Raw genomic sequence first — 18,952 nt, 5'->3', positions numbered from 1 at the left:
CGGAAGAGTGTACGGAGGATGAAAAATAGGTGGAGCAGAAGAAGAAGGGGCGATGATCTGTGACATAGAAGATGGAGGAGCAAAATTCTGTGAAGCTGGATGAGGGGATGATAAATTGGTAGGAATCGTGTGGGTTTGAGAAAACTTAGGGTAATGCGACGGAGAAGGGTACGACTGATGAAAATTGGGCGGAGCTGTTGCTGGAAGGGGAAAATTGGGTGGAGCAGTGGTTGGAGCTGTGGGCGGAGGGGAAAAATTAGACGGGCCTGTTGGAGGAGGAGGAAAATTGGGAGTGGGAAGAGGATACGGCGGGTAGAAATAGGATGGAATTAGACAAATCGGAGGACGAGGAGGAGGAACGATGATGGGCGAAGGACGATCTGACACCGAAACACAAACACCAGATGAAATTGGAAGGTGAGGTGCAGACGTCGTACCGTTGGCCGAGATATGGTTCTAGGTCGTGACGACCCCAGAGCCAGTACCCCGTGTAATCGATGCAGCGTAGTGCCCGATGGGCCCATCGGCGTGAGATCCGGCAGCAGGCTGCATGGGCGCCGACGAAGGGGAGAGCTGAGGCTTGAGCTGTCGAGAAGACGAGTCGGCCAGCTGCTGGTCCCAGTTGGTGGAGATGCGCTTCACCTCGAGCCTAAGGTCGTCCACCAGCGCCTCCACCTCTGGCCTCCAGGTACCGAGATCCATAGCCGCCACCTCCAGCTCCGTGACTCGGCTGTTGCGGTCGTCGTTGGCGTGGGCGAGATGAAGGGACTCTAGATCGGAGCAGGCAGACTCTAGGGAGGCGATGCGGGTGTCGAGTGCCGCATCCCGAGCGGCACGGTCGTGGTCCTGGTCGGAGAAGTGGCGCTCCCACTTCTCATCTTACTCGTCTCAACGTCGGTTGAGCTCGTCGAGGACCAGCTTCAGGTTGGGATCCATAGCACCGTGGGCGCGGCAGAGCCTGGTGAAGTGCTCGTGCGGCGGCGGATGAGCGGAGTCTAGATCAACACAGTAGTCTGATACCAATTGTAAGCAGGAACTAGGAAACTAATGCTTGGAGGAGAGGAAGAAGAAATACAGTAACGATGAGTGCTTGAATAACAGAATTGAGTTTATTGTTTTCAGGATTTGTTCTCCTCTCTCGTTCTCTAGACTTATAGCAGCCGGCCTGAATACTTTGGGATTGGGCCGAACTCGCCTCTTGGGCCTTGGAGACGAAGGAGCGCTGCCGCGGTCCGGACAGTGGAAGCAGAGTCAGGGGCGTTGCTGACATGGCCCTTTCCCGTCGAGTTCAATCGGGACATCATGATGGGTCACTGGGCTGGTTGGCGATGTGGTGCCTCTGTTCTGGGTAAAAGTTGGCCGGCCGGACCGGCGCGGTCATAGCACCTGGCCAGCACTGACGATGGCCGCACTTGTCTGGTTGTCCGGGGCGCTAGTAAGGTCTCTGTCAATGGTCGCACTCCCCAACAACCCTTTTCCACTACTTTTAAGTAATTTTTCTTGAGCTTATCTTCCTATTTCAACCTTTCTAAACATATATACAGTGGGCCAGACAACTGTTATTTATATAATCATTTCATATCAGCCATAAATAATATAATAGACAAGCTAATGTATAAATTTGTCTATGAGCAATCTAAATAGCATCTAATTGTTAAATGATATGTGATGTGACCATATATAATAGATAATATCTTTGCCTTAAAAAAAAGATAATATCTCCACAATGTAAAAAGTGCTGCTATATAAAATACCTCTCTTCTGCTCTAAATTTGGCCACGTTCGGCTTTTTGAATTTTAGCTGAAATTGGTTGAAAAGCACTGTTCTGAGTGAATTGTTGTTAGAGAAAACACTGTTCCGGCTAAAAAAAGAAACCGAACAAACCGACTTCTAGGTAAACCGAACGGGGCCAATGGTAGAGTTAATTACTATACGACATTTTTCTCTCTCCTCTTTCTCTCCCTTCGTATGTGGCACCTCTCTTTTCTAAACAGGTGATATCACTCCACTGTACATGCCCTAAAGAGTTAATTCATAACTATGCGATTGTCCATGTGTTGCAATGGGAGCAAAAAAAAAAAAAAACTGAACAAGAGGTTTGGTTGCTAAGCCAGAATTAAAGATGGTAACGGGCCCCGATACCCGATACCCGACGGGTATCTGATCCATTAGGGGATGGGGATGAGATCATATCTTTATCCGCGGGTATCTAAATAGGCAAGAATCCATCCCCGACGAGTATAGCGGGTACGAGAACGTTCCCTGTTTACCCGTCCCAGTTACCCGTTGGGGAACCCGACTATTTGAGCTGTCATGCGAGTATTAGGCCCAAAGAAGCTCAACATTGGTTTTTTGGCCCAAATTTGAACAATCATATATATAGTTTGTGTGTTCTAGGAACCCTAGTTCAATTTTTCGTCACCATCTCCGCCAGCAGCACAAGCACGCCTGCCTCATGAGCGCTCGTGCCCCTCGCTTCCTCAGTTCGGTCTCTCTGCCACCTTTGCTCGTCCTCCTCGCAACCTCGCTCCTTCTCCTCGGCATCTCCGAGACTCCGACACTTATATCCGGGTGAAGAAGAAACGTCTCCGATTGTAAAGCTGCGACCCCAAGTGTCCTTATTTATCGGGTATGCAGTACCCGTCGGGTATCTGTTACCCGACCGATGCCCGACGGGTACGGGTATGGACAAGAATCTATACCCGAGACAGTTAACGGGGATGGGGACGGGATGAATTCTCCATAGCGGGGAAGAGAACGTTCCGGCGATACCCGACGGGTACATTCCCGTTGCCATCCTTAGCCAGAATCAAGGCCATAGTAATTCGATTTTGCACGTGTATTGTACCAAGACAATGACAAAAGACGGTGTTTTGAGATTGATCTTTGCGGCATGTTGTTTGTAGCCAATTATCACTTCTTACGTAAGTGTTAATGAAGCATGAATAATAATTGGCGCTGAAGCACATAATTCAAATTTGTCTTTGAACTTAAACCAAACAAGTCCAGACCATAATAACCATGTTCACGATAACTCTCTCCTCTGCCAGTTTTGCTTGTGATGCATTTAATATATTTTCTTGTAATCCTACATGAATTAACAATCTCAGTGAATTCCCATCTCTTGTCAATAACTAGATCAAGAGGTTCTTTTATAGCCTTATCACATGGACGCGACGCCGCAGGAGCAGTTTGGGTAGTTGTGATCAGCCGGTGGCCTGGTCCGAATCGACGGATTGCTGTCGAAGAAGTTGGCCGGGCGTAGCTGGAAGCCACCGCTCAGCGTGGGCATCACCGGAAAGTCCTCCTGGTAGGGGATGTGGTGGAGTCCCACCGTGTACCACAGCACGATGTCCCGGTCCTTGATGCCTCTGTTCCTCTTGCTCCAGGCATCCAATTGCAAGCTATCCTCTCCGGTGCCCTGCTCCGCGTACAGCCCCGTTGCCCACTTCTCCGACCTATTGTAGGGCGTCACCCACACCTGCCGCTTGGTGTAGCTGGCGCGGCGCTGCGGGTAGTCGTCGTCCGCCAGCAGCGACGCGCCGGTCGCCCCCGCCGGGACGAGCCGGTACCCGACCTCGTTCCCGACCATGGTTTTCTTGCTCGGGTTGACGAACAGCAGATCTGCCGGTGGGCCATTGACGTTCACCTGGCCGTCGGCCTCCGTCTCGGCCACCTCGCGGCGCACCGTCCAGTACCTCCTCCTTTGCGTGTCAGCGCCGCCCGTGGCGGGGTCTCCGGTATTGCGCTCGAGGACCATGGTGTTCTTGACGAACGAGTTGTCGGTGCCGTCCACGTCGAGGTCCAGGTGGTACGTGATGAAGTGGTGGTCGTGGTAGACGCCCACCGTGTTCTCGGCCACCAGCGTGCCGTGCGCGTCTGACTTGATCTGCTGGACCTGTGTATACGACGTCGCCTTCATCTCAAGGATGCCGCTGAGTGACACCTGCAGCGCATGCATACCCACATGATGAGAGTGCGTATTTGGTTGCATCATCACGTGACACAAAGGGTCAGTAAGATAGATAGCACAGGGCATATATATATATATATATATATATATATATATATATATATATATATATATATATATATATATATATATATATATATATATATATATATATATATATATATATATATATATATATATATATATATATATATATATATAACACACACTTGATGGAGCCCATGGTCTTGAACTCACAATCCAAGGTTTAGTCGTACGGCTCTCTCTCTCTCTCTCTCTCTATATATATATATATATATATATATATATATATATATATATATATATATATAACACACTTGATGGAGCCCATGGTCTTGAACTCACAATCCAAGGTTTAGTCGTACGGCTCTGTTCGTTTGATCTTATAAGTCAGAATTAGTCATACTTTTTCAGTCATAAAACAGTGTTTTCTCTCACAACAAATTAGTCATACGAATCAACCACAACAACAATAAGTCCTGCCCAACATGCATGCAAATCACCACCGTTCTCGCCACCAATGTCACGTCCGGTCTCACCTCCGTCTCTTGCATCACATGCATGCAGATCATCATGCATATAAAACAATGTCCGTCGCGCGTGAACTCCATGAAAAAGCTTGAGCCAGCAAAAAAACCCAGCCAGCTCACCATGCGACCACGCGGCCCAAACTCGGTGTGACGCCACGCTACGTCGCCGGCGTACCTCTCGAACAGGCATATCACGTCCATGGCCTCGACGGGCTTGCCGTCCGCGTCGGCATAGTACCCATCGAAGTAGGCCGCGTTCGCGGGGCAGTCAGCGCCGCGATGGAGCGGCGACGCCGAGACGCCCAGGCCATAGTCGCCGGCGTCAATGAAGGTGTGGAAGTACCACTCCTCCGCCGGGTCCATGTAGGGCATGAACACCTCCGACACGAAGCCGCGGTAGAGCACCCGCCGGCGCCGCTGGCCCCCTGGGGCATCGGCGTCTTCAATTGAGGCGAGCGAGATGACCATGCCGGCGCACATGTCGAAGCCAACGTGGAACTGCCAGTTGGCCCATCTGCAGTCACGCGCAAGCGGCCGGATGGCGGGATATAGCGAAGGAAACATAATACAAAAATGATTTTACGAAACACAAGTACAAATATAAGTTATTGCTTTAAATAAATTTATTTATATAATCTTATTGCACTATAATGACATATCTACATATTTTAATAAAAAAACATGAGTACAAATATACTTATTTGATCAAGAGAGTTCAACATCTTGAGATAAGATTAGTGCTAAAAAAAGTGGCTTAAATGATAATATCGTGTTGGCCCCCTCGACCTCCATCCCTCACACACCGTGATCCCTGGATTTCTCATCAAGTTTCTTGGCACCGTATTTTATGGCATCAGAGTAATAACTAAGCTTCTGTTCGGAAGGCCGTAAACGATCGTGGATTATTTACTGCTGGCTGGTTTGGTGTGAGAGAAAAACACTGTTCCCGGCTGAAAATTTACGATCGTTTACGAGCAAGCGAACAGGCTGTTATTTAGGATCTAAAATATTATGTTTTACTAAAATACAGGAGGAGGATTTAGAATAACGGTATACTAAGCGCAAGATTTCCAACTTAACTTGCAAACAACAAAATTATACTTCCCCCATTTCAAATCATAAGTTCTTCGAGATATGTTATGTATTTTTACTCCATTTATTTTCACTGGAAACTAGCAATTAATTAAGATTAAATAGGAAGACCATATTTCAAGTATGATTACTGTAGGTTTATTATTTTTCCTAGCTAAAACATGTCAACACAAGACCAGCAAAATTGGAATCACAATTTTATAACCTTCCTAGCTCAAGTTATGCAATTTACAAGATATACACACATTTAAAAGCACTTAACTTACTCAATTTAATTCTCCAAAAAAAATACCCTAAGCAGTAAATTTCATATCTTTATCAAATAGTACTCTTCAAGATGAATCCAACAAAATTTGGTTCACCTCATTTGGATTACTGTAGGTTCATTATAGCTTTCACCAATTTTATAAGAAAAATACATGAAATTGGATTCATTATATATGAAATATATTTTGATTGCGCTCTTGTTTGATATTGTAATATATATATATTTTTTAATTTTGTCAAACTTAGATAAGTTTGACATAGGACAAAGCTCAAACGAGAGCTATTATAACTCTGGTTTCAACTAAATTCATATTGAAAACATATTTTGTGTGACATAGAGTAGAAAAAGATTGGTTGGCAACAGGGAAAAAAACACATGGAGTGTAATTGATAAGTTCAACGCAACCGGTAAAGGTAACATTGAATACATATTCTATTATATTAGGAAATGAATAGAGAGTGCGGACATGAATAGATAAATCATTTTGATTAGTTGTGGATACTAAGCACGAAATTCATACTTATCTCTCCTTAGATTCTAGGGCGTACATGAACACAGATTGAAGGGCTAGTGAAAATATTATCTATAATGAACCTAATGATGATTAAAGTATCATAAATATTAGTTTTGTGTAAATTTAATCAAACATAAGAATGTAAGATGATTTGAGTTAGAGTAAAACTAGCTTTTGGGTGGTGCATGAAGTAGAGGAAAAAGGGGTGCAACGCATCGGCAAGCGAAGGTAACTTTTGAATTTCTATTTGCCGTTTGGTGTGAATATATAACTAGAGTTGTCTTAAGTCAAACTATTTTAGATATGGTTAACTTTATAGAGAAGAGTCTCAATATCTATGATAGTAAATAAACATATAGTGAAAAAAATATTTCATGGTGTATCTAATGATATTATTTTGGTTACATTGATATTTATGCATTTTTATATAAATTCTGTCAAATTTAAAATAGTTTAACTTTCGCAACTCTAGATTTTTTTTGCGACATCGCAACTCTAGATATTAAATTATTTTGAAACAGAGAGAATAATACTTCAGGATAGAGGGTTAGATGATCTGGAGACAGAGGATCAAAGAGAAGATTATACTGGTGCAGAGTTGGGGGAGTGAAGACACCAATACTAGGCTGACATAAATCAGAAATGCTATATAACACATACGTGTTTTAAGGAAAAAACACATGGATTTTTTTCTCTTTGCTTTGGTTGTATGTCTGTTGCTTTGGCTGGCTGAAACAGTCCGGCTAACGCTGACGGAGAAAAATAAGAACCTGTGACGGAGCATCGACGACGGAGCATCGACGATGGGGCGATGGGACCACGACCCTCCTGATGTACGTGATCGATGTCCATACGACGTACTACCACTAGTGAATAATGCTATACTTCCGTCTACGATTCGTGATTTGTCCTTACATAGAAAAAAAATTATTTTTTATGATTTGTGGATCTGTGGATCTGTAATTTGTGATTGTCTGGAGGTAGAAAAAGACTGGATGTAGAAGAAGGATGGAGGCTGTTAGATCTTAATTCTATGGTGTAAAAAATTATGTGTTAAAACTGAATAAAACACATGTAGCCTGTTCGGTTGGCTGGTTCGTGAAGAAGTAAGCCTGTTCGGTTGGCTGGTTCGTATCGTTGCTGGTTCGTGAAGAAGTACTGCTGGCTGGTTTGTGTGAGAGAAAAATACTGTTATGGCTGGAAATTTAGGATCGTTTACGACAAGCCACAGCCAAACGAACAGGCTGATGGTTGTTGAGTAGACAGACTCGACATAAATTCAGGTGATTTATGTTGCCCATTTCGTCTTTGTTGCTTTCACCTCCACTTTTTTTTTCCTACTAGAATCTGGTATTGATCTCCCCTTTCTATAAATGCTAACGTACGAAATAAAAATATAACTCTAGACAAAAAAATGGTTTTATCCTCAAATCATTTAGCTTATATCGTCCAAAACAATGACATAAAAGCGAGCACTTCAATTATAAACAGGAACGTTGACATAAAGATCAATGCTGTTAGCGAACTAGCTTTTGTATCTCGTTGTAACTTGCAAATCCCTTATTGTTGAATGATGCAACGCTTGCGTGGTCCATAGAAAAATAACAATAATAATAGAGCAGGAACATGTAGATCACCAACGGTGTGGGCTCTGTCCATCCATCAACAGTGATCCTATCACGAACAGCGGTTGATGTGACACTGTACCTGACAACACGGCCATCAATGTGGAATCCGCTGCCCTCCGGCTGCACGACCACGCCGGGCGCCGTGGCCGGCCCGGTGAAGGGCGGGCCGAGCTTCTCCGCCCGGTAGTCGGTGCCCTCGGCCTTAGGCACTGGCTCCACCACCCTGACCCGGTACCCGACGATGGCCACCCGGTCGAGGTCCACCACCAGCGTCACGCCCTCCAGCGGCCGCGCGTAGAAGTTGGCCGACCCGGCGGTCACGAAGCACTGCATCTTCGCCACCCTGCCGCCGTCGCAGGCCGGCTGGGCGGCGCCGAACCACCCCCTGGAGATCACCCCGCAGCCGACGTCGCTGATGTTCAGCCCGCGCCGCCGCACGGAGTCCACGAAGGGAGGGTATGCGGGCGGCAGCGCCATTGCCACGACCTGGTCCTCCGTCGTCATCATCGGGAAGCCCGCGCCGTGGTGGATGGCGTGCCGACGGACGGCGTGGAGGCGTCGGTGACGTCGACGAGGAGCTCGTGGGACTGGCCATCGGCTCGAGCGATGACGAGCGCGCGCCGCGGGAGGAGGGCCGTGGAGGCGCCGGCGCCGGAGGCGTAGGAGAGGACCTCCGGCTTCTTGGGCTCGTCGAGGCCGACATAGTGGAAGTAGAGCGGGCGGGCGGGGACGAGCGGAGAGGCAAGCACGGCTGCGCGGACAGCCGTGAGCTCTGCGGCAGAAAGTGGGTCGAGCGGGTGGGGATTATACTTGGCCATCGGGCCGGCCCGGCTCGACACGGCCCGGGCACGGGCCAGGCATGGCCCGGAGGATGTCGGGTCGGCACGGCACGCCGTGCCTCCCGTGCCGTGCCGCTGCGGGCCTCATGCCTAGCCAACAGCCCAAGCACGGGCCTGTGGGCCTAAATCCGTGCCGTGCCGGCCTGGTAGGCACGGCCAAATCACCAGACCGTGCCAGCCCGAGGCCCGTAGGGTTCAAAAACACATCAAAAAATTCATCTCAACAAAGAAATTTTCAAATTTGAAGTATTTTTTTCCCAGAAGAGCTTCAAACTAAAACCAAAACCATACACACAGAGAACAAGAGGAAATTAAAAGGATAACTGACCTGTGTGCAATGCTGCCTCATTAAAAACCTTTCTAGGTAAAACTCACCCTTGTGAGAAACCTCAGAAAGGGAAAAAGAGTGAAGCACAGCTCTTATAAGTCTTAAACATGTTCAAAGATTTACATGATACATCACAGATACAGATCATAATCAAGTCTCAGGCTCTCAGCTCTCACAATCTCACTGTCTCAATCTCAACTCTCAATCTCAACCACCAGATGAAGAAGCCACAGATGCAGATGTGGTAGCAGAAGGAGCCCCAGAACCAGAAGTAGATGCATCTTCATCAAGATAGAGATGCTCGAAGGAGTCTACCAGTTCTTGGTTGTCAACATCATGCTGCAGTATTCTTTCACCCAGCTCCCAATCTTTTATGCAAGCAAGCATCTCCACATATTCAGGCAATAGTCGATGGCGCCGCTCCTCAAGTATTCTTCCTGTCAAGCTGAAATAAGATTCTGAAGACACTGTTGAAACAGGAACTGACATAATATCTCTAGCCATGATAGAAAGCACTGGATATGTTAGCTTATGGTCACGCCACCAAAGAAGTAGATCAAAGTCATCCTCATATGCAGTGACATTGTCACTGTTCAGATAAGCAGATAGCTCATAAACAGCAGCATAAGTAGATAAAGAAGGACTAGGAGCAGAGGCAGGGGAAGGTTCAACAACACCAGATGCTCCAGGGCCTCCAAAAATTCTTCCCCATGCATGCTTCCTCTTACTTGTGATGCTTGCAGGATGTGCAGCCCTCCTTTGAGACCTAGCTGCATCAAACTTTTCTTCATACTTGTTAAACAACTTGAAAATTTTAGTTTTCACAATACCATAATAAGAACTGTAGTCAAAACTAGTTTTTTGTTGCATTATGGTAAGAACATTAAATAAACCTCTCATTTTACCTCTAGGGTCAAGAATGAATGCAAATGAATACAGCAGAGGTATGTCCTTCTAGTACTTTAGGTATTTAAGCTTCATAGGATAGACAATAGAAAACAGATTCTGATCCTTTGAACTTTCATGCAAATGAGTTATAATATCTAGCAGATGGTGCAGAATAAGTGGACTAGTTGGATAGTAAACACCAGAAAGAGTGACTGTGGAGTCATAAAAAACTTCCAGGAATTCAAGTATTTTATCAGCAATATACCAGTGACTTGCAGTTAACAACGTTGAGCCATAGTTGGAATTAATGAACACAGAAAAAACATCATTATATGGAAGCAGGTGTTTAAGCATAATATATGTAGCATTCCATCTAACATCCATATCCAAACCAAACTTTCTAGGTCTAACACCCTTAGCAATGCAAAAGTTCTTGAACAAAGCAATCCTTTGATTAGATGAATTCAAAAAGTTAATAGCAGTTCTGAAATCCTCAGTATAAGGTTTGAACCTTTTTAAGCTAGATTTTACTATCAAATTAATAATATGGCAAGCACAACGTTGATGCACAAGATGATACTTAACCTTATTAGGATCTGAAGGTGTAGGTTCAGAATCCAGATAACCAGCAAACATAGGTGTCAATGTTTCCATAGCCTTAGCATTAGAAGAAGCATTGTCAAGAGTAACAGAGAACACCTTGTCAAGCAAACCAAATTCTTCAATCACACAAGCAACTTTTTCTGCAATATTGTCACCAGTATGTTTTACCTCAATCAAGCAGAGACCAATGACCTTTTTCTGCAACTCCCAGTCAGCAGTCATATAATGAGCAACAACACTGATATAGTCTTCCTTTGCATTATCAGACCAAATGTCTGATGTCAGACCAACAGAAGAAGCACCAGACAACACACAGTTCTTAATTATATTACGTCATTCATTAAAAAGTTTGCCAAGATCTCTAGTGGTGGTCTGTCTAGAGACCTTAACAAACCTAGGATTATGAGCTCTAACAATGTATTCTTCCCAAGCATCAGTCTCACCAATTCCTAAAGGCAGATCAAGCTTAGCAATCAAACGACATAATTCAGATCTAGCAACTTCAGGTTTATAATCTCAGTTATAAACAGAACCATCAGGATTGTATGAAAGCCTAGATTGAACCCTAGCACGTTGATCAGTTTTAATCGTACATGATTTTTGGTGCCTTTTTAAGTGACCAGTGCCAGCAGCAGATCTAGCAGACAAGGTAGATTTGCACATCTTACAAACAGCCTTGATGCAAATACTAGAACCATTAATAACCTCATAGATCTCCTCAAAATTAGCCCACACAGGCGATTTGCGCTTACTATTGTTACTTGTACTAGCAACCAAAGGAGCAGAGCCGTTGGAGTTCGTAGTCGCTGTCGCCCCTTCGCCACCATCCGCGTCCACATCGATCGGAGCAGCAGAGCCGTCCCCAAGATTCATACCGAATAATGCAGCAGTGTCGGCTCGAGTGTCGTCGTCGTTCTCGCCCTCTGGGGCTAGGCCAACCGGCAGGAGGCCATCCTCGTTGGCCATGGCCGCCTCTCTAGCCCCGTTCCTCGATGGTGCGGGTGGCCACCTTGCTCGCTCTAAGCCGCAGCTAGAAGATGATGCATCGGCTACCGACCTGTGAAACATTGGAAGAAAGAAGAAATCAGAAGCATACATTGAAAGAAAAAGAAGAAATTAGAACATGGTTAGGGTTAGGGTTAGGGTTAGGGTTAGGGTTAGGGTTAGGGTTAGGGTTAGGGTTAGGGTTAGGGTTAGGGATTCACCTACGCAGCCAGAGCCCGGTGCCGGAGAAGACGACGAGAGAGAAGACGACACTCAGTCAGCAACGACGGTGGACGGCGGAGGAGGGACAACCAGAGACAACGAACTCACATAATCAACGAGATCTAGAGGGGAGATAGGGAGAGGGAGAAGGGAGAGGCAGAGAGGGAACAGGCGAATAGGGAGGGGATCAGGTAGGAGGAGTAGAGAGCTGCTCGCCGGCGGCAGGCGGATCGTCGAGGTCACCTCACCGGAATCGGGGAGGACGGAGACCGTGAGACCCGAGAGCGAGGCGAGGCGAGGAAATGAGCAAGGGTTCGGGGTGTGAGAGCCGCCGTGGCCACATCGTGCGCTTATATATGAGGAGGGGGGAGGCGTCAAGGTCACCTCACTGGAGTCGGGGAGGACGGAGGTGAGACCACGAGGGCAAGAGCCGAGAGCGAGGCGAGGCGAGAGAGATGAGAGCGAGGCGAGAGAGACGAGAAATGAGCTAGGGTTCGGGGTGTGAGAGCCATCGCGGCCGTGGTGTGCGGCTTATATATGAGGAGCGGGGGGAGGCGGGGGCGGGGGTGGCTGGGGCGCTGGGCCACGGAAAGGCCAGGAGCGGGAGGGGAGTAGGCCAGGAGGGGGAGGGCCGAAGGGGGGGTGGCCGGGCCGCTGCCGGGCCGGCTGTCTCAGGCCAGGCCGTGCCGTGCTGGCCCACAGGCCTGAGCAGCGGCCCAGGCATGGCCTACTCCCTCGGGCCGTGCCGTGCTCATGTCAGGCTAAAAAACGGGCTTCGTGCCATGCCGTCGTGCCTTGGGCTGCATGGCCAAGTATAGTGGGGATGGGAGGATGCTGCTGCCACCAATGGACACCAAGAGGATAGCGAGGACAGCAAGCATCATTGCGACTTGCGAGGAAGCCTCAAGCCTATAGTCCATTGACTAAGACGCCGGTAAAAAAATATATTCAATCTAAAATATATGTTTAATTTTTACATGAAAATAATATTAGGGAAATGAGTTTAATATAGATATGCCATGCATAGAAACTAAAAGATTTAAGTTCTTTTATATGGTGCAGGACACATCCATGCTGTCGGTGTTTCGTACAAGCACCGGCAAGTAAATTTATAGTAATGCGCGTTAGGCTCGGATGGTGCGCTAAAGGACACAGGATTTATACTGGTTCGGGCGGAACGTCCCTACGTCCAGTTTGTTGCTGCTTGTGTTATTAGCACCGTGAACGGTCTGTAGTAAGGGATACAAACTGGCGAGAGAGGGACTGGTCCCAAGTCTCTGATCGAAGGATTGAAAGGTGGTCGAGAGCTTCGTAGCTGCTTGTGTGTATGAGTGCGTTCTATTGTTCGGTTCTATTTTTTCCGTCCCTTTGATGGAGGATGCGCATCCCCTTTTATAGATGAAGGGGCTGGCTTTACAAGGGTGAGGACTCCAGGATGCGTATTCTACTTAGTCTTGTGGCTTACGTCTATCCGATCAGGTCCTCCATTCTGATGAGTGCGAAGGAAGATAAGTGCTTACAATATTGTCGATGTCTCTGTAGGATGTCAGGTTAGTCACAGAACGCTGCCCTACGTAGGGTATGGGCTGTAGTACGGTGGTTTTGACTTATGAGCCTCTCCCAGCCTCGCTCCGTGCGCCTTCTGGTTCCCATGATTCCTTGTTGGGAGAGTTTGGGGTCGGAGTCCGGTGTGGCACCATGGCCAAGGCCTTCCGACTAGGAGGACCTGAGGGGTCAGGAAGCGGGCGCCGCTCCCTCAGGTCCACAGCATGGTGACGGAATACCCGTCGTCCGTGGAGATAGCAAATCCATCCTTGGAGCGTAGCGGTTGTCGTATATCTTCGTTGGGTTCCGTGTCCCAGAGCTGAAGGCGGCGCCTACAACTCTACAGGGTGAGGCGTACACACCTATAATACCTTTTGGGCTCTGCGGCGCCCAGAAGGGTCTAAAGCATCAGTCCTGTCGTTCCCTGGCAGTCCTTTTCCTGCCAGGGCGCAGGGTATGGTTGTTGGAGCCATGGTTGACCTGAATGTCTTGTCTCGTCCTGTACCCATCATTATGAGGGATAGATATCGATCAGGGCGAGGCTCGTTCTAGGCCGTCGGGTGAGGCGGAGATCAATCCCTATCTCTTGGGCGAGACTAACCCTATCCCTCTAGGATCGGGCAAGGCGGAATCCATCCCTTAGCCCTTGGGCGAGACCGAGCCTGCCCTATAAGCGTCGGGCGAGACAGAGTTTGGCTTTGAGCCTTTGGGCGAGACAGGGTTATCCCACAAAGGCGTCGGGTGAGGCTGACCCTACCCCTCCGGGATCGGGCGAGACGGAACTCATCCCTTAGCCCTCGGGCGAGACCGAGCCCGCCCTCAAGGCGTCGGGCGAGATGGAGTTTATCCCTCGGCCCTCGAGCGAGACCGAGCCCGTCCCAAAGGTGTCGGGCGAGGCGGAACCGAACTCCTGTTACTCGAACAAGGGATGACATGACGCCTTTATGCGTCCGGAAGTTTTTCACGTTTGGTGGTTATCGGTTCCGCCTTCTGGGGTACCCCGGTATTTGGTCCCCAACAGTATCCCCCGGGACTCTAGGTGATTCGGGTAGAACCGCCTGGAGGGTGTTTTTGATTTCGCCGAAGCTAATTTGCCGGAGGGTGCGCGCGAGCGCACCCGATGGGTGTAGCCCCCGAGCCCCCGGGTGACTCGAGTTGAGTCGTCCGGGGGGTTGTGTCGGCCCCTTCGTGGGTAAGGCTGAAGGACTTAGTTTTTCATCAACCGGGTGTTTTTCCGAGTGGGTCGTGTCGTCCCGTTCGCTGGGGATTGAATCGGAGCTGTCCTAACTGGTGCTTCTGCCCTTGATGGCGGATCATTCGTGGATTCCTTTTTAGTTGGGCCGGTCGGCGAGTGTCTGGGCCCTTGGTGGTCCAAAGAGAAAAGAACAGGCCTTTGTGGCTGGCGCTTCCCCGGTGGGTAGAGAGTCCGGATTCACTTGGGGAAGGCGAACCGTCCGCCGAGATTTTTGGGGTGAGAGGATAGAGACTGCGGGCGCGTGTCCCACGACGTGACGCGGTGGCGCGCGTGGCAGGCCCGGAGATCGAGGCGGACGGTTGCCCTTCTCGCATCCATCGCCCCCTATAAAACCATGGGATTCGCCCCCAGGATCCCATATTTCGCTCCCCTTCCTTTGCGTTCTGAAACATTCGCCGCCAATCTTTCCAGCCTCTCGCGCCCGCATCGCTTCCGTCGACCGGCCTGTGTTCGTGCTCCAGCCGCCGTTAAGCTCGCGCCTGCCCTTCCCCCCTACTGCTTCAATGGAGTTGTGGGGCAGATCAAGCATCACCTCCCGGTGTCTGGAGGGCCTCGTCCGCCGTGGCCTTCTCCACCCACTGTCCGCCGTCCAGGAGTGGTTGCTTCCTGGCAACGAGGGTGAGCCGGTACCGCCTGAAGGGTATGTCGTCTCTTTTGCCCTCTTCCATGAGCGGGGATTCAGGGTACCCGCGCATAGATTCCTTCGGGGGCTATTAGATTACTATGAGGTAGAGCTGCAGCATCTAACTCCCAATGGGATACAGCATATGGCAGCGTTTGTTGCCCTGTGCGAGGGTTTCCTGGGGATCGATCCCCATTTTGATCTGTGGCGGTATTTCTTTAGCGTTAGTCTGTCGAAGAGGAAGATTGGGGGGACAGAAGTGAACGCGCCGATGGGGTGTGCCAGCATTCATCTGCGCCATACCCGGTCGAAGGGTTACCCGTACATGCGTCTGGCTACATCCAACAAGGGATGGCATTCGCAGTGGTTTTATGTTAGGGATGATGTGAGTGCCCCCCTACCGAAGTACACCGGACGTCTTATTGTGGATGCTCCGGCGTCGTGGGGCTGGGGCGTCTAGGCTAAAGACAAGAAGCACATCTCCGACCTTCTCTCCGCCCTCCATGCCCTGAAGGGTCGGGGTGTAAAGGGGTCGGGGATTATCGGTGCCTACCACGCGAGGAGGGTGGCGCCACTGATGGCGCGTGTGCTTCCCCTACATCGGATGATGCCAGGGATATCGTTCGAGGGGATGGTGCTCGTTGACGAGGCGCTCCCTTATTCGGAAGTGGCGCAGCGTGTCAAGGAGGCGACGGAGCCGACGAAGGATTCTGCCGGCATGGTCCTCGACATCGTGTACCCGGTGCCCGGGCATCCTCCAATGTGGCCGGAGCCTGGGTTCTTCGAATTCGTAAGCCCTCTTCTCCTACACTCTTTTCTTTCTCCTGAATCTCCCTTTTTTAATACTTGCTTTTGTGATGTTGGGGCTAGCCGAGGGGGGCTAGTCTTCAAGGATAGTCCGGCTCCACTGTCGAAGGACAGGGCTGTGGCGGCGGCGAATCGACTCGCGGCCGAGCGGGACAAGAAAGCAAAGGAGGAGATGAAGAAGGCGAAACGACTGAAGCAGGAGGCACGGGATCGGGGAGAGGACGTGAGCAGTGAGGATGACGACGACGATGATGATGACGATGACGACGACGAGGTAGCCGTCGACGTGGATTGGGGCGTCCTGGAGGATGAGGAAACGCTGACAAGTGGCCACCCACCCGTGCAGGGGCCCTTCGCTTTTCACGCAGAGGGAAGTGAATCAATGAGGTCAGTGGAGGCCGGCGAGTCCGCCGCTTCGCACGGCGTGCCGGCCGAGGATCGGTGGATGGGGGACGCCGGGCTTGCTGCCGCCGACCCTGAGGCGATCGTGGAGGGGGGTGGTACTAGAGCTGTGCTCGGCTTTGGTGCCGCGCCTCGTGAGGTGATGGAGGGGAGCAGCTCCGGTGCTGTGCCCCGTGAGATGAGGGAGGGGGACGGCTCCGGTGCCGCGCCCGACAAGACGATGGAGGGGAGCGACTCCGGCGCCACGCCCAATGAGACGAACCCCCCTGCCCCGGAGCAGGGGGCAGGCATGAAATGGTCCCGTCCGGATGAGTCAGGGCAGGGGTCTGGGGATCCGTCCCCAAAACGCTTCCGCCGGCCGAGGACGTCAACGTAAGCTCTTGACTCCTCTGTTTTCTTTTTTTTATTTTGACTTATCGGTTATTACCTTTGTGTAGGTTCTTGCGGACGGGTCACCCCCTGGGGCTGGCGCCCAAGAAGAGTCTCGCCCTTCAAGTGGGACAGACAGCGTCGCCTGGAGTCACCCCTATTTCGGGCAGGGGTGGTGCCGACGTTGGGGCCGCGTTGGCCGGACCGACGGCGTCCATGGTGGCTCCCACGCCCGCGGAGGCTACTGAGCGAGCGGCTTCTTCCGTGGTGGGCATGGAAGAGCCGGCCGAGGACCGCATACCACCGGTGAAGGTGATCGTGGCTACGCCGAGCCAGGATCAGCTGGGCACGGTCGTGGTGGCACCCGAGGGCGTGGTGCAATCTGCGCCGCCAGGTGCCCATGTGGATCCGCCCATGGCGCCCGAAGCGGTCCAGACGGAGGAGGGTCCAGCCGGAGGGTCCTTGAGTGCGGCGGTGGTGCCGCATAGGGTCAGGAGGGAGCCGCCACCAGCCCCTTTGTCAGGAGGAAGCCGCTCCCCTGCGCGGGGGGAGCCACCGCTCCAGTGGATGGCTGCTCAGGACCCGACGTCGGCTCTTTTCTCGCTCGATGATCATTCCGAGAGTATGGAGCGAGAAGGTCTTGACATCGGGATCTCGACCATGCTGAACGCCCTGGACCAGGCCAGAGGAGCCCTCCGTGAGATCGTTATCCCTACCTCTCAGGTATTTTCTGGACTTTCTTTCTTCTTTCTTCGTGTGTTTGTGTGTTCTCGCATTTCTGATATCAGTCTTCTTCTTCTTTAGATTCTTGTTGCTCATAGCCGGAAAAAATCCCAATTCCTCCGTGAGCAGAAGGCGGAGCAGGATCGCCTCTCCGAGGAGGCCCGGCTGCGAGCAAACATGGCCGCCCAGCTTGCTATCGTCCAGGAGCGGGAGGCCTAGGCGCGTCAGGATGCGGAGGAAGCGCATGGGATGTTCGAGGACCTGTCGGCGAGGTCTAAGCTGGATGGAGAGGAGATTGCCAGGCTCCAAAAAGAGTGAGATGAGCTGTTGCAGAGGAATGCCGCGGCCAATGAGAAGGCCAGTGAAGTCCTGAAGGAGCTGGAGATGGAGCGGGACCTCCGGCGGAAGGCCGAGAGTAGGGCCACAGCCCTCCAACAAAAGGTGGATGAGGACGTCGAGGTGGTCCGCTCTCTTTGGGCGGAGCTTGGTGACACGGTGGAAGGAAGGTTGAGTGCTGAGGACGTCGCCACCAAGCTAGAGAAAGAGGCTGCCTATACGCGAAGGGCCCTTCAGGCTGAGAGCGATGAGCACGATCGTCTACAAGCTGCGGTCGGGGTGGTCCTCAATGCCTTGAATGTGACGGAGCTGGTGGAGACCGGCCCGCTCGCAGCTCGTGTCGGAGGTATCACGGCTTGGGTGGGCCAACTTGAGGAGAGTGCCTTTCACGCCAGGATTACCCAGGCCTTCACCGTCGCCCACGCCCATTATGAGAAGGAAATAAACCTGAGGGTGATGAGCGAAGGCTTTCCGTCCACCTACGAGGATGAAGAGCTAGAGGAAATGGAGAAGATGGTCGCTCCCCTTGCGAAGAACCTGGCAGACAGTCTGAAAGAAATGGTTCTCCCTTCATGGGAGTAATTAGTCGAACAATTTTGAGAACAGCTTATATGTAATATGTGGACAAGTGTCGGTACTTTTCGAGTCTGGACGCCTTTCGTGCTTTTGCATCTTAATTTCGTTTTGTTTGATTTTTTGCGATTTGATTTTTTACGGTCTTACCAATATGTTCCCCTGAATTATGCCGCTGATTATAATGCGAGGAGATTGAGGAGGTAGCCATACCTTAACAGCCCCCGAGTAAGGTCCGACCCCCGCACCTGCTGGGGTCGGGTGTTACTAGAGACCGGAATCGTGGTTTTGGTGACAATGGATGTCATCGCAATAATCCCCACCCTGTCTTCCAACAGAAATCCCAACTGGGGACTCTATGGGCTCGGCAAGGTGGGGCCTTTGAACCTGTGTCCCTGCATTTGTTTGGCCCGAGCCCCCGAGCCTTGT

General features: G+C 50.3%; 1 pseudogene; it reads right to left on the bottom strand.

Moving 5' to 3' along the window:
- Nucleotides 1–3,164: 3,164 nt before the first annotated feature.
- Nucleotides 3,165–12,775, bottom strand: LOC136474732 (primary amine oxidase 2-like; annotated as a pseudogene).
- Between the last annotated feature and the right edge of the window lie 6,177 nt (nt 12,776–18,952).

Source organism: Miscanthus floridulus, chromosome 8 (assembly GCF_019320115.1).
Source record: "Miscanthus floridulus cultivar M001 chromosome 8, ASM1932011v1, whole genome shotgun sequence".
Classification (NCBI taxonomy): Eukaryota; Viridiplantae; Streptophyta; class Magnoliopsida; order Poales; family Poaceae; genus Miscanthus; species Miscanthus floridulus.
This window is presented reverse-complemented; position numbering and strand designations above follow the sequence as displayed.